This window comes from Panicum virgatum, chromosome 2N, assembly GCF_016808335.1.
Source record: "Panicum virgatum strain AP13 chromosome 2N, P.virgatum_v5, whole genome shotgun sequence".
Lineage (NCBI taxonomy): Eukaryota > Viridiplantae > Streptophyta > Magnoliopsida > Poales > Poaceae > Panicum > Panicum virgatum.
The window spans coordinates 63,276,540-63,289,520 of NC_053146.1; the positions used below are offsets into that span (position 1 = coordinate 63,276,540).

At 50.5% G+C, this 12,981-nt stretch overlaps 1 pseudogene; it reads right to left on the bottom strand.

Moving 5' to 3' along the window:
* Positions 1-29: 29 nt before the first annotated feature.
* On the bottom strand, positions 30-11,735 carry LOC120662897 (annotated as a pseudogene).
* Between the last annotated feature and the right edge of the window lie 1,246 nt (positions 11,736-12,981).

The window sequence follows — 12,981 nt, forward strand, 5'->3', positions numbered from 1 at the left end:
ACTGCAAGTCTGCAAGTTCCTACTGGAAGTCATAAGTTCTGCCAATGGCAGGCCACTGGGCTCCTGACACGATGGTTCTCGTTCTCCCAGCTAATGTGTCCGAACTCCCACCCTGTATTCCGGTTTCCACGGGCTTCATTTCTGAAGTCAACCGTGTAGCTCTCTCTCGTTGGGCTCCTTGAACACCAGGGACGTCGGCGTGACGGTCACCTTCACGTGCTTGGGCGCCTTGACGAAGACGTTGTACGTCTCAGCCTCCTCGGACACCTTGGTCAGCGTCCGCGTCAGCGTGCGGAAGGCGGTGCAGTTGTCGAAGACCACGACGAAGGACGGGTAGTTGAGGCCGGCGGGGCCGCCGGCGAGCGTCCTCGTGCACCTGACGAAGTCCGGCACGAACGGGCGGATCTGCCCCGCGCTGTAGTTCATGGCGCACAGGAAGTCGACGTAGTCGCGCTCGCCGGCATCGTAGACCAAGCCCGGGTCCAGCGTCAGCCGTGGGCGGATGTGCCCGGCCCCGGCCACCAGCGGCGTCGCGGCGGTGTCGTTGTTGCTGCCAAAGGTGACGCCGTTGTCGCGGATGTCCCGGCCGCGGTTGTCGAGCGTTCCGGCGGTCGTCATCAGCGCCGACCGTATCATGGCCTGTGTCCAGCTGGGGTACTCCTTCTTGATCAGCGCCGCAACGCCGGCGACGTGCGGGCACGCCATGGAGGTGTCCGAGATGATGTTGTAGTCGGTTCTCCTCCCGTCGTCAAAGCGGGAAGAATCTCCCAACAGAGAGGCGGCGCCGGACCAGGCGGCAAGAATGCTGACTCCCGGCGCGATGACGTCGGGCTTGAGGAGCTCAGGAGCGGATGTTGGGCCCCCGCGACGAGAAGCTCACCACCACCGGCGCCCGGTTCTGGCTGGTTACCGTCTCACAGCCGAAGCTGAAGGACGCCACTGGCTTGGGCTCCGAGGCCATGTAGGCCCTGAGCTTCTCGCCTCCGGCGTAGCTCAAAGTGAGAGCAGGAAGGGGGAAGGCGGTGGCCTCGATGCCATCCCGTAACCAGCTGGTAGTATCCACATCAACCAGCCCGGCTCCGCCAGCATTCTGCGCCATGACGCCCTGCGCGATGCCTGCTCCGGTCATGCACACCACGATCTTGCCCATGATCTTGTCGGGCGTGAAGTTCTCCACCACAGAGCAATCGGTGGACACCAGCTCGACCATGCCGGTGCCCTTGGCCTTCATGTAATAAAAGGACTGTCCGGCGATCACGACCCCGTTCCCGAGCGTGACGTTCGCCGGGAACAGCCGGTCCATGGTCGCAGCGCCTACGGTGGTCATCCACGGCGCCGAGTTGATCACCGTAGCTGCCGTCGGGCCGAAGTTCCCGGCCGAGAGAGCCACGAAGATACCTTTGCGCTCGGCGCCGAACGTGGCGATCGCGATCACGTCGTCGTGGAAGGGTTGGGGAGAGTCTCCGAGGGACTTTTTTTTTTGAAAACTAGGCAGGAGCACTGCCGATGCATTTAAGGGAGGAAGCAAGAGTTAAAAGTTAATACAAGAAGTTGTGATTACATAAAACAAATAAATCTCCTCGACTCATTAAGAAAGCGCTAAGACACCACCGGAGTTCCACAAGCTACCCTTCTAAGATTAACTTCTTCTCTGATCAGTTGAAAAACTTGTGGTGGCTGCAGCGACTTTTGATCAAAGATCATTCGGTTCCTCTCTTTGCAAATATTCCATGTAGTATATAGTTGAATCGCAACGACTGATCGTTTCTGAACTAGAGGTAGCATCTCCAAGCTTCTCATCCACCAATCCTCAAGCCCTTCATCTTGGTCCACAGGTACTTGGATTATGCCCGAAGTCCAATTGTTTACCAGAAGCCAAACTTGCTTGGCGAAACTGCAGTACAAACAAAGGTGAGCCCCTGTTTCAGGTTCCTGATCACATAAAGCACAAACGGTATTACACGGCCAATGCCTAGCCATCAACTTATCAGCTGTTAGGATCTTGCTTTGAACTAAAAGCCAACCAAAAAATCTATGTTTCCCCTCTGCATGCGAACTCCAAACAGCTTTGGCATCAAATGTACAATAAGTTCCTTGCAGTTGCGCATGGTAAGCTGACTTTGAGGTGTAACAGCCATTTGCAGTCCATCTCCAAATTATCTCATCCGGTCTGTCGACTAGCTGTATTTGCTGCACAGCATCCCAAAGCAACACAAACTCAGCCATTTGCTCAACATATTCCATTCTCTAGAGCCCCCGTGTCCATTGTTGGTACGTAATATCCTCTTTTACAGTTCTATTTTTCCTCCATGCCAGCTTATAAAGTCCAAGTGCTATGTCCCTTGGTGCTCTCCCGTTAAGCCAACTGCAGTTCCAGAAAGTAGCTCGATTTCCATCTCCTAGGTGTACTATTGTGCTGGCCCTGAATAGTTGTTTGTCCACCTCATCACATGGTGGACTTGTCCCAACCCAAGGTCTGTTAGGTTCGGTCCAGGCATACCACAGCCACCTTAGTCTTAGTGCCCTTCCAAAGCAGTTCAAATCCAAAACACCTAAACCTCCCAGCTGTTTTGGCAAAATTATTTGCTTCCATTTGACCAGACAGTGTCCACCATTTACCTCATCGATGCCTCTCCACAGGAAAGCTATGCGCAGTCGATCAATTCTCTTCAAGGCCCATTTTTTAAGAGGAAAAATGGTTAGAAAGTAGATAGGTATAGCAGTTAGAACCGATCTAACTAAAGTCAGCCTGCCTGCCTTGTTCAGAAGCTTCCCTTTCCAAGCTGGGAGCCTTGCTGCAATCTTATCAATTAGTGGTTGCACTTCAATTCGTTTTAGGCTTCTAGTACTCAAAGGCAAACCAAGATATTTGCAGGGAAAGGATCGGATTGCACAAGGAAAATTTTGTAGTACCTCCTGTAGATCAATATTTTCACATTTTATAGGGTAAGCTGCACTCTTGCTTAGGTTAACCTTGAGTCCTGATGCAACTCCAAACGCTTGAAAAACCTCCTTGATACTATCAATTTCTTCTTTTACCGGATTTACAAAAATAGCTGCATCGTCAGCATACAGACTAATCCTGATTTTTGTCATACTTGTGTGTATTGGTGACAGATTTGAAACTTCTTCCTCCAAAACTAACAGGTGTTGTAATGGCTCTAAAGCCAAGATAAAGAGCATCGGCGATAATGGATCACCTTGCCTTAATCCCGTCATATGTTTGAACTTCCTGCTCTGCGCTCCATTGATAAGTACCGAAGAGGTGGCTGTAGAAAGCAAAGTAGAGATCCATCCTCTCCATCTTGGGCCGAAACCCATTCTTTCCAGAACTTCCAGCAAATAATCCCACCTCACTGTATCGAAAGCCTTTGCAATGTCTAATTTGAGAAAGAGTGATGGCCTGTTGGCTTTGTGCAGAGCTTTGATGAGATTTTGTGTATACAAGAAATTATCATGGATGCTTCTTCGTTTTATGAAAGCACTCTGATTTCTGGATACTAAGGAGTCAAGGCAGCTAGACAGCCTGGTAGCCAATATTTTGGATATTATTTTTGCAATGCTACTTGTTAAACTTATAGGCCTGTACTCAGAAAGAGCACTTGCATCCACTGATTTTGGTATAAGAACAATATGTGCGCAGTTCAGTAAGTTGAAGTGCTGGCCATGAAGCTCATAGAAAAAATGAACTGCGGACATGAGATCCCCCTTGATTATATCCCAACAAGATTTGAAGAAACTCCCTATATACCCGTCAGGTCCAGGCGCCTTTTCCGAGTGCATTTTCATTATCACATCATGAACTTCCTTTTCTGTAAAAGGCACCTCTAAATGACTGAGATCATGCCTTTGCAAGTTCACACGGTCCCAGTTGATTGTTTCCTCCCTGCTGCCTACTGAGCCAAGCAAGTCAGTGAAGTGATCGACCACAGCCCTTTCCTTGTCTTCTTGCAAGTGGACTGCTCCTTGGCTTGTGTGCAGGCTTTGAATGAAGTTCCTCCTTCTTCTACCATTTACTCTGAGAAAGAAAAACTTTGAATTGGCATCTCCTGCTTTGATGTAAGTCATCCTTGATTGCTGCCTGACTCTCAATTTCTCAATGGCTGTCATGGCCAAGTACCTATTTTTCAGATCTCTTTTCAGTAGTAGTTCCTCAGGGCTCAGCTGCCTGTACTCCTGTACCACATCCAAAATCCAAATAAGTTGTCTAGCCGCTAGCAGTAACAACTTATTGTTTCCAATAATAGATTTGGCACATCCTCTCAATTTCTTTGCCGTGCGCTGCATCTTTGTGTGAATGCGTAGAAAAGGGTTGTGTAGAGACACAGGCCTGTTCCAGGCTTCAGCAACCTGATGCCATACCCTTATATAGTTGGGGTTCAGCGGTTCTTGCATGCACATATTGTGGACTCTGCAAGGTATCACGGTCAAAATGATAGGAATGTTGTCCTAGTGGGGTGCCCAATTCTGCTACAGCTTTGGTCTTACGAGAGGATTGCTATCGGTCGTCTCATGATTGACCAGTCACCGTACACGCCGGATATGTACGGTGACATGGAGGACGACAGACCCACCATGGAGATTCTCTGGTACTCTCGACAGGTATGGACCCGATAAAAATTTATATTCTATGCGTACTATGGTCATACATTGTTCTCTCAATACCTTTCTTATGGACACATAATTTTTATTTTTGCAAAAAACATGGGCACATGTACAGACCCAGCGGTCTTATCATGAGTTTGTTGCCGAATTTGATCGATTGACCCCAGAAGACATTGTGTGGGAGCCATACAGTCCTTCGGCTATAGCCGCACGTGCACCGCTTGGGATATCTTCGGTGTGCACACAGGACCAGGGCCTATGGATGACTACTGCAGCTTTGGTGTACGACGTTGCAGTTGAGGCCCACTGGCCGGATAGAGTCATGAGGCAGTTCGGTCGACGCCAGTCTTTCCCTGGGCCTTCAGCGTTGGATCGTGTTCAGCGCCACGATCATAGGTAATAAAAATTTATGAGCACCCATGTACTAATAACGTGAAACTAATTTCTATTTAACGTGCAGTTTATAAAGGGCTGGACATCCTTTCTCGACAATGTGGGTCACTAGATTACAACCATGGGTGGCTGCGTGGGATGATGCAGGCGAGCAATTGGCTGAGGATACCGGTCCACACACTGAGCCTTCGTTTCGGGCGTACCTGACCTGGTACGAATCGAAGACTCGTTGCCGTTTGACGTATGTTGACATGCATCCACAGCCGCATGTTGCGACTTCGCAGGATCGCTATGCACGACACAGGGATGAGGCATTAGCTAGGGCGGTGAGTAAATGTTGACGGCATTTTCGATATTTTAATATTTGTATACTAAGTTTTTTTGGTTGCAGTTCGAGTCATGTAGGCTGCTTGAATTAGATTGCTCACTGAATGTAATGAGGATTCATGGCGGGTCTACGATGAGCGTGCCGGCACAACTCGATGCCTGGACCACTCAACGTGATAAAGCCCGAGATATCCTTCAGACCTTTGGTACGCGGATGGAGTACGAGGATTCCTACAGATCGTCGCAAGCGTCGACGTCGGTTCCTTGTGGTCCCGCATGGCAGCAGCCTCCCTTATACCACCGACAGTACGAAGGTATGGTGTGATATTTACCGATCCTTATGTTTATATGCAGTATTTAAATACGACTCCACACCGGGTACGGGTACCCTGGTTCTCAGCCCTATGGAGGGCCAGGTGCCTCGCAAGGGGCTCCATTTCAAGGAACACAGTTTACCTCTATGCCACATGCTGGAGGGACTTTAGGTAAATATGTGGTGCTTAATTTTATTTGCTTATGTTTTATGGTCGAAGGCTCATACGTTATTATTTATACTCAGGATCACAACAGTTTACCGGAGCGGGACCGTATTCGTATCACCCTATGCCGTCACCAGGAGGATATGAAGGAGCTTCTTCCTATCCACCACCACCACCACCTCCAACACAGGGTACGTACAATAATTTATACGGAATTGCATTCACCTTTTGAATGTTGCTTAAAATTTTTTTTGTGATCTATAGGGTGGTCTGAAGACAACGCCGCGGCCTCCTTGGAGGACTTTACACGGTTGTTTGCTACGCCTGCCCAGGACGATGATCCCAGCTTGCATACACCTCTGGCTCAGTTACGCCGTCCTGCCAGAGACATGAGGCCACCGGAACGTCATACCTACCCTACAGATTACGTACACGCACAACGTAAGAGAGGTCGGAATGGTAGGGGTGGTTAGTTGTTTGCACTTGTTTCTCCGGCGGCATTATGGACTGTTTCGACTGTTCGGATTATGGTTGTTTATAATTGTGGTAGTTTACTTGTCATTTGTTTCTATAGATATTATTGATGTGAACTTGTTCCATAATGCTCGTGAAATAAGGGAAGTTCTTGCAAATTTTTTCCGTGATTTAATGAAGGACAAGTTAGTTGCGGGAGGAGTTAGCAGCCGAGATCCCGCCGACGATGATGACGACTACCGCATACAGAGTAAACTTCATGACACGCTCGTATAGCTCAAAATAGGGACCATAGTGTATCTAGCTGCGAGTACGAGATCACAGGTTGCCACTGCTCAGCATGGCGATCACGGGTTTCGCATATGTCGCATTGTTTGCCCAGACAAACGGGACAAAAGACGACAGCCCAATAGCAGTGCCATTTCCTCATTTCAAAAAGATGTGACAACACGGCAACCACACCAGCTCACCTTGAAAGCAGTCTCTCAGGCGAGGAAGACGGAACTGTCATTCTACAGCGAAGGTCTGTGGCGTGTAGTGGGGAAGGCGGCATCTAGGCACGATCGACCGAGCGGCAGCGATGTAGTGCTGTGAGTCTGCATGCACAGAGATGCATCGAGTAGTCAGTTCGAGAATTGAATCTAGCCTTTTCAGTGTTCGGTCAGCTAGCCTCTTCACTGTGTTGTCATGTAGGCTTTTCAGGTCCATTTACACTCCACACTCCGGGTATCAGACCTTTGTGCGCCTATAAATACTCCAAAGTTTGTGAACTCCCAGCAGCACTGAAACACCAAAGCTCGTTGTATACCTAATGTCTGGAGGTGGGTCTAGCGGGAAGAATTACTACGGTTTTGGGAAAGGAAAAGGGGGAAGAAAGGGAGACCCCATAATATGGGAGGTGCCTCTTGGACCTGATTCCTTTCCGGAACTAGTGTTTGAGTTTCCGCCACAGCACAAGAGTGAATTTACCAATGAAACTCCTCTACGACAATACGATAACCGTAGAGAACCGTGGCCAACATGCAGACATGGTGAGGACTGCTTAGTGCAGATGTGCACCGACGGGATGGATGGCGGTCGGCGTTTCTTCAAATGCCCACACGCATGGGTAATACTCGGTTGTTTTATTTCTTTATCTTCATTGAGATACCTTACATGAAATTTATTTTGCAGTCTTCAGATGCTCCAGAAAACTGTGGTTTTACCAGGTGGGTCGATCCTGCACCAATTGATTCAGTTCGGGAGTTCATCGAGTACCTCCAGATAAAGATCTTTGATCTAGAATGGAAGGTAAACCATTACGAGGAATTGAGCGAGAGTAACAAAGACGACGAAGATGATGATACCAGCAATGCTGCCGCTTCACAGGATGAACCATGCATTATTCCTTACTGCAACTGCCCTTGTCACAAGAAGAAGGGCCCTGCCCCTCCGGCACCACCACCTGCAATGGGTGGATACTGCGGAGAAGGCTCAACGCAGTTTGCTACGTGGGGGTACGGCTACTAGGACTATCTAGTGCTAGTCACATGCTGCATCGTTGTGTTTGTTGTATTTTTTCTAAATTACCTAAGGCATGTTAGCTTAGTTCAGAATATGTTTACCGTAGTTGCAACGGGTTCTGTCATGCCACTGCATGTCTGATGTGTGTTTCATTAACGTTGTATTATGATGTAATTCATATGGTTTACATTGTGTAATGCAGTTTTTAGTTCTTAATTCTTATCGTTATATTTGATGTGTGGTTCACAGTATTTTAGTCTCCTGAAAATATCCGAAAATATTAAAGGCAAGTTCGAATATTCACTATATTGCTTGTGCTTGCGTGGCACCTTGGCGCCGTGATCTGTGGCGCCAAGATGTGTTATCTCGGCGCCACATATTACAGCGCCGACCCCCAGTGTCTATTTCTGCAAAAAGTTACAAAAGGGCACATATGTGAAATTATTTCGCGAAAAGGGCTAAATTGCAAAAAAAATAAGGCCGGCCGCCCAGCTGCCGGGTGACCTAGGGGGCCGGCCGCCCCGCTGCCGGGCGACCGGTCCCCAGGGACCTGTCTGCAATTTTTTGTCGTCTTTTTTTTGCAGATAAGCCCCTGCCGCCCGGCTGCCGGGTGGCCAGGTCCCGGCCGCCCGGCAGCGGGGCGGCCGGGGTATATTTCTGTAAATTTCCAAATCGAAAATATTTTTTTAAAAAAACAGAAATAAAAAATAAAAAAACCGCGTTGAATAGATTTTTCCCAATCGGACCCTAACGGACGGCTCACGGACTCCTAACTGGAGATTGGTCAGCCCACAGTAGGCTGGGCCGCGCACAGAAAACAACAGGCCACAGTTAGGCCCAGCAGTGAGAGGGGCGAAGCCCATGAGCAGGTTCGGTTGCATTGTTTATGTGCAGTTGATAATTTCAAATAATTGATACAAGATTCTGAACAAGAAAAAGTGTTCCAGCTCATAAATCTCTTCCTACGTTTTTCTCTTCCTACTTTCCTTAAGAAATAAGAACTTATGAATTTCTTGGCGTTTCAGTTCATCATTCTCTTCTTACGTTCATTAAAAACAAATTGTCTTCCTACTGTGCTTTCTCCAAGAGCTTCTGAATTTGTTGGTCCGTTGCGATGCCTCCAGCGCTTCAAAGAAGAAAGCCGCCGATCCGGACCCTAGCACCGTCGGCCACACGGGCGCCGTGTGCTGCCGTTGCCTCGGCACCAAACCAGAGGACCTAGCAGCCACGCACGGAAGCCATGGGGATCACCTTGGCGTGGTGGCTCTCCTCTACACCATCTCACTGTCTGGCCCTCAGCCCTGGAGTACATGGACCCTGAACTCTGTAGAACTCTCTGCTGCTCACCTGGCCTGGCTTGGAGGACACGGATTCAGAAGAAGGCTGAATTGCTTTACTGCCTAACCTCACCAGCTTACGAGAACACAAAGCAAATATAACAGCATCCCATTGTTAACATTTTTTTCGATCGAATTCGATTGATTGATATGATAGCTCTGAGCTCTCACAACACAGTATACTGGAATAACCGACTTTCCCCGACCAATCAACTCGCTAACATAGCATCAGTTGGCATGATCTTATTCTGCTGCAAGTTTCTACTGTCACTTCTTCCACTGGAAGGCCACCGGGCTCCTGACGCGATGCTTCTCGTTCTCCCAGCTGATGTGCCCGAAGTCCCACTCTGCCTTTTGGTTCCCTGCAGCTTCGTTTCTGAACTCTGCCGTGTAGCTCTTCGTCTCCATGCGCTCCTTGAACTCCAAGGTCGTCGGCGTGATGGTCACCTTCACGTGCTCTGGTGCCACGACGGCGACATTGTACGTCTCGACCACCTCGGACACCTTGGTCACCGTGCGCGTCAGTGCGCGGACGTCGATGTCTTTATCGAAGGAGACCACGAACGACGGGTAGTTGAGGCTGGCCGGGCCGCCGTGGGACGTCGTCGTGCATTCGACGAAGTCCGGCACGAACAGGCGCACCTGCGCTGCGGTGTAGACTGTAGTTGAGGGCGCAGGAATTCGGCGTACTCCCGCTCGCCCGCGTCGTAGACGAGGCCCGGGTCCAGCGCGAGTTGCGGGCGGACGTGCCCGGCGCCGGCGGCGAACGGCGTCGCCGCAGTGATGCCGCGACCTTCGAAGACAGAGTTGTCCATGATCTCCCGGTCGGCGTTGTCGAGCGTTCCCGCAGTAGTGATCAGCGCCGACCGTATATCATGGCCGGCGTCCAGTCACCGTGTTTCTTCTTGATCAGCGCCGCGACGCCGGCGACGTGCGGGCAGGACATGGACGTGCCCGACTCTATTCTGTACCTGTCTAGCCAGGGCGCAAGAATGTCCACTCCCGGCGCGATGACGTCAGGTTTGAGGAGCTCAGGGACGACCGGGTTCGGCCCCCGGGACGAGAAGGTCGCCACCATCGGCGCCCGGGTCTCGCCGATCACCGTCTGGCAGGCGAAGCTGAAGGACGCTACAGGATACCGTGAAGAGACCAGGTAGGCCCTGAGCTTCTCGCCGTCAGTGTGGCCTAGAATGACAGCCGGAAGGGTGAAGGCAGGGGTTTCATCTTGGGACCAGCTGGTTGAGTCCATGAGAACAAACCCGGCTCCACCAGCTTGCCGAACTAGTGTTTCGTTGACAGGGGTCATGCAAACCACGATCTTGCCCATGATCTTGTCGGGCGTCAGATCACCATCCTCCATCCATGCAAGAGCTTGGTACTAGCGGGGCCATGGTGGTGTGGTTGGATTTCTTAGGATAAAGGGACTGCCCAGTGAGCACGACCCCGTTCCCGAGCGCGAGGTTCGCCGGGAACAGACGGTCCACGGTGGAGGCGCCGACGGTGGTCATCCACGGCGCCACGTTGGTCACCGTGGACGCGTCTGGTCCATCGTTGCCGCCAGCAAGGACGACGAACACTCCTTTGCGATCGGCGCCAAACGCCGCGATGGCGAACGCGTCGTAGAATGCGTGCGGTTCATCATCGTCACCGAGGGAGATGGATATGATGTCCACGCCGTCCTTCACCGCGGCGTCGATTGCCGCGACAACTTCCGCCGTTTGATGCCGGATCAGCGTGTACATAGCGATTTTTGCTTTGGGCGCCACTCCCCTCGCCGTCCCCCGCGCGAACATGAGAAAGCCGGTGTCGCCGACCTCGGAGCCGGCAGCTGTCGCCGCCACGTGCGTGCCATGTCCGAACGTGTCCCTCGGGGAGGCGGGACCGCCGTTGCCCCCCTTGATCACCGCCGCCGACTTTCCGGCAGCGTCGAAGGCCTTGGCGCCGACCAGCTTGTTGTTCACACGCTGGCGTTGAAGTCCCCGGCGTCCACGCACTCGCCCCTCCAGCTCGACCGGACGGGACCCAGCCCTCTGTCGCTGAAGCTCGGGCTCTCCGGCCATATACCGGAATCGACGAAGCCGATGATGACGCCGTCGCCGGAGTCCGTGTCCCGCCAGGCTCCGAATCCGGGGTCTAGGCCGAGGAAGCCCGGCGTCCTCGTCGTCATGTGATGGAGAAGCCGGTCCTCGTACACGCCGGCCACGCCCTCAGCACCCGACATGCGTCGAGCCTCGTCGCCGGTGAGCTGGACGGCGAAGCCGTGCATGACGGTGTCGTAGGTGTACAAGATGCGGCTGAAGTTGTTGGCCACGGAACGAGGTGATGAGTGGGCGGCCACCATGGAATGGTACCAGTGCTCGAGGGAGGTGAAGTGGGGCGGCTTGGCGAGGTGGTTGGCATGGACGATGTAGGTGTTCGACGCCTGAGGCTTGAGCGCGGGCTGGTTGTTGGTCTTCGGGACGAGGGCTGAGTGGGTGAGATGCGTGAGGTAGAGGAAGAGGGCTAAGTGGTGAAAGAGCCTGGTGGTGATGGACGCCATTGCTGGTGGATGTGTGAGCTCGGTGGTGAAGGAGTGCGTGCCGGGGGAGGGCTTTATATAGGCGCCGAGCCAGTTCATCTGTCACCCTGGAAACCTGATACAGCCCACACACACACACAACACTATGGTTTCAAACTGGTGTAGTGGTAGATCATGGTGGTCCGTGGACAGAAACTAGGAGAAAACTCTGCTCAATATTGGAAAGTAGTTCAAGAATTGTTAGAGAGGTATAACACATGAGGATGACACGTGGTACCCCAGGACCACTTGTTAGTGACAATAAGGAAATGCCTAGAGTGTGCCTCTAGGCTCGAGGGCACACTTCAGCAAGTGGCAGATGGATTTATTTGAGGTGTGAGCCTATAGTAACGCTTGTACTATCCTCATGGCTTATGGCAATTACCAGCACTAGGTGAGTTCATCTGAGGATTATCCTAGATTTAATCTCATCACACAAACCCTGGATAATTACTGGATTGGAGGTCTACTAGAAAGATATGAAGTTCCCAGTAAAATAAAAGAAATATATAAAGTTTGTGAACACTGCTCAGGAGCTCTTCCAAATTTTGGTCCTTGTTGCAATTATTAGGTAAAATTTATCCTATTCAAACTATGAAGATGTGATGCGATGAATTATCTTGTATTCTATGCTCATGGGTAGCAAATTCCAGGCCAGAGATATGTATCTGAAGCGGGCAAGTCACAACCTGTGCTACGCTGCAAAGCGCTAGTGGGAATTATGGGTTATAAGACAAACCATAATTTTGGGGCTATCTATTTCAAAAAAAAAGGGGGGGGGGGGGCATCTGGCTTTCGTACACAAGATAGCGCAAATGCGCAATGGAAGTGTAAGAATTTGAATTTATCATGCCACCAAGGTCATAAATAGCAGTGCAGGTTAGTGAATATGAACTCTTAACTCTTAAGCAATCTTCATTCGGAAAAGATTAACTCTGAAGCATAATATAATACTCCTAGAAAGGTTAGACAACGTTTGTCATGTAGCTTCCTTCAACCATCAAAATTTGGCTCATATATTCTTCCACTGGGAGGCCAAGATTACATGATAAACCCTTTTTTGACGAAAACTCCAGGCTCCTTCCATTTCAGATTAGGAATTGGTAGAAATAAAAATCGAGTGGTCAGTCACCTTGCAAATACAAAGCACCATTTATTCTGAATGAGAGTGCATCCACAGAACGGAAGTGTAAGAATTTCAATTTATCATGCCACCAAGTTCATAGATAGCAGTGCGGGATAGTGAATATGAACTCTGAAGCAATCTCAATTTGGAAAAGATTAACTCTGAAGCAATAGTATACTC